Here is a 3,447-nt window from a genome sequence, read left to right on the forward strand (position 1 = left end):
TACAAAAGGAAGTAATGAATATGTGAGACATGGGCAGATAATTGAAATGGATTTCATTGTCCCAAACACCATAAGAACTAGGCCATTCTAAATGTATGTCCTGGGTTCAGCAGTAGCAGTCATTTTTCTCCTTCTTGGTAGCTGGTGTAGTGCTGTGTTTTGACTTTCGGCCTGGGAACAGAGCTGATAGCGATGTTTTGGTTTGGCCAAGGACTTTGTGAGTCTCATGCTCTGCCAGGGAGGAGGGGAAGCCAGGAGGAAGGAGAGACAGGACACCTGACCCAAACTGACCAAAGAGCTATTCCATACCACAGCACGTCATGCCCAGGAGGTAACTGGGAGTTAGCCGGAAGGGCTGGGAGACTGCAGGGTTGGAGGAGGTATGGGTTGGTGCTTGGTCGGGCTGGGAGGGCAAGTTATCGGTCGGCTGGTGGTGAGATAATGTGTTCTCTTCCCTTGTTATTTCCTTTGTCATTATTATCATTGGTGGCAGCAGCAGTGATTTGTGTTATACCTTAGTTACTAAACTGTTCTTATCTCAACCCATGGGAGTTGCATTCTTTTCGACTCTCCTCTCCATCCCTCCGGGAGTAGGGGGAGGGCAAGAAGGGGGGAAGTGAGTGAACAAGTTACATGACTGGGTTTAAACCGCAACAGTTCTTTTTGGTGCCCAACGTGGGGCTCGAACCCACGACCCTGAGATTAAGAGTCTCATGCTCTACCGACTGAGCTAGCAGAGCATGAGACTAACAAAGTCCTTGGCCAAACCGAAACACGCTATCAGCTCTGTTCCCAGGCCGAAAGTCAAAACACAGCACTGCATCAGCTACCAAGAAGGAGAAAAATGACTGCTACTGCTGAACCCAGGACACTGTACGAGCTTAGAAAGCTGACTGCAAACTTTCATACAGACAGAAGTATGACCTTTGTCCTGAAAACACGTGGGAGAACACTTGGCCCTGACCAATTCTTGATGCGGAAGTAACTTCTTTCCTGATTCTCTCAGGACTGATTCTTTGAAGCACTGGCTTTTTATTATACTTCCTATTTCAACTAAGCATTTAATAGTAAACAATACACCACATGATCTCTGGCGAATATCAAAATTAAAACTGCCAAAACTTAAAAAAGCAAATGTGTAAAACAAACCTTTGCCTTTGAAATTAAGTAATTTCAAAACATCTCTAACACCAAAGCAGGGGAAAGCAGAAAAGTAAAGCAAACAAGGAACCTGGAGAGACGTGAGAGGATGGAACCAGACCAAACGACAGATCACAAACCTGGGGAATCAAGTAATATGCAAATAGTGGTAATCAACAGGGATAACAGGAAAAGCATGATCAAAGCAAAACTCTTCTGATATAAATGACTCCTATGGCATGCTAGAAGTGCATTAGCACCCTGTAACCACAATAAAAGCGCCCAACAAAGTAATTCGTATCAAAGAGTAGCGCGCAGAAAGAAAGAATACATAATAAAGCGACACATGGTAAGCAGGTTCCACCTCTTGCCTACAATTAACTCAAGAAAGTGAAAAATGTTCTCACTAACGTACATAACATTAAAGCAAAAATTAAGGAGAATAAAAACAACACCCTCCCTCCAAAACAGCAGCTGAGATTCTGCATAAAAGAATTGAAAACATCTGAAGAACTGAAAACATGATGAAGCAGAGCAAGCCTCTTAGGAGCCATCATCAAGCCACATTTTCTCTATAGTCCTTCTCCACTAATAAACTCACCTCTGCAGGTTCTTGCAAATCACACTGCCAACATCTGCTCTGTCTCCTTTACAATATTTCAAGTCCCATCCTCGCTGCAATCCCATGGTATTCTTATCATCCCACTAATTCACTTACAGCCCCACAGTACTCTAATAAACCCCTAACATCAGCCTTCCACATTTCCCCACCTTCCATGTACCTTATACCCTTCAGCGATACCCTCCAGTATGTTCCATGTTCCTGACATCACCCCTTGAATAAGTTGTGCTTGCTCCTGTGCGCTGTATACTTCACAGAGTCACAGAACTGCAGTGTGGAAGGAACTTTGGCTGTCTCCAGTCCAACAACCCTGCCTAAGCAAAGTCAATTAGAAGAGGTTGCTCAGGGCCATGTCCAGTTGGATTTTTAATACCTCCAGGGATGGAGAGTCCACAGCCATTCTGGGCAGCCTGTGCTAGTGTTTGACCACCCTCACAGTAAAAATGTCTTTTATTAAGTGGAGTTCACTGTACAATACCTGTCTTTGTCCTGTGACCCCAGTATGTTCCCCTAGTATGTCCAGCTCAGCCATACCACATTAACCTGCTCTGAGTACCCTTAACACCAAATCTACATGCCCCACCTGCATGCAGGGGCTGCCATCTCCCATATCTTCTAGCAAATGTGCTTTTCTTGTTGGTCAGGCAGAGGATGGAATGCACTGCATCTCTGTCCAGGGTGTGATTGGCCATGTGCATGGAAAAGGGCCAGCGTTTTTGCTGCAAGGCGGACTAAACATATCCCTCAGGTTTGAACTCCCTCCATCTTCTCTCAGTGACTGGCTTAATAAGGTCCTTTCCTCTACACTATCATCAGTTCATATCTCTCTGGCATGTAATTGTCCCTTGACCTATCTCAAAACTGGCAGTGGGTTCAAAAAAAATTGGAAAGGAGCTAACAAAGAAAGCCCAAACTTAAATGAGAGTGTTTATCCCTTCCCATTGACAATCCTTTAAATTAGACTCTAAAACTACATTTATGTTTCTAAAAACAAGTGGGAGGAATTAGGCCCAAACATAACAGAAGCATGTAGCTATAGACTGGATTGAGAATAAAGAGATGAGACTGGAAATGGTCTGATGACCCAAAGAGCCATTTTAGATGTTCATGATGGATATCATTGCCATCCCTCTTCAGCCAGGGAAAAGAGTTGAGAGCAAATAAGATAATTTCTGGAAAAAAATGAGCATACTAAAAAAAATCTTTAACCACACAATGTACTCCATAAAGAATACAGGTGTTATGATCCTGAGCATTGATCTTTTTAATGAAGCTTTCAGAGAGAAACAAAAGATTTGAGCAAGAGAAAAAACTTGCGATGCCAAATTTACTTCATAAATCAGTGAATGGCACTGAGCACTCCTCAGCACTCAGAGACCATTTTTCCTCCTTCCAAGGAATCTGCAGAGCAAGATCCATATAAAAATTTCTCATAATAAAAAACAGGTTGCCTGGGGAAAAGATTAAAAGTGTTCTAAAATAACATCTGATTCTATGAATGGAATGAGCTAATTTAATAACACTGAAAAATATTGCAGAAACCAGCTTCCAGCTGAGACAAGTTTAGCAAAGCTCATCCTGGCTTAATATTTTGGCTCACCTGGTGAAAATGCCGTGAGGGTCTCAGCTGGAGCCTCAGCTGTGCTAATGTGCAGGACATACATTGGAAGTCCAGATACCAGATG

General features: G+C 43.1%; 1 non-coding gene across 1 annotated transcript; it reads right to left on the reverse strand.

The window, feature by feature from the left end:
- Positions 1 to 667: 667 nt before the first annotated feature.
- TRNAK-CUU (transfer RNA lysine (anticodon CUU)) lies at positions 668 to 740 on the reverse strand. Its single transcript has one exon. It is a non-coding gene; the product is annotated as a tRNA-Lys (tRNA).
- Positions 741 to 3,447: the final 2,707 nt, after the last annotated feature.

The sequence above is a fragment of the Pezoporus wallicus genome, unplaced genomic scaffold (assembly GCF_028554395.1).
Source record: "Pezoporus wallicus isolate ANWC-B61680 ecotype Strahan unplaced genomic scaffold, APGP_CSIRO_Pwel_v1 contig_7274, whole genome shotgun sequence".
Taxonomy (NCBI): domain Eukaryota; kingdom Metazoa; phylum Chordata; class Aves; order Psittaciformes; family Psittacidae; genus Pezoporus; species Pezoporus wallicus.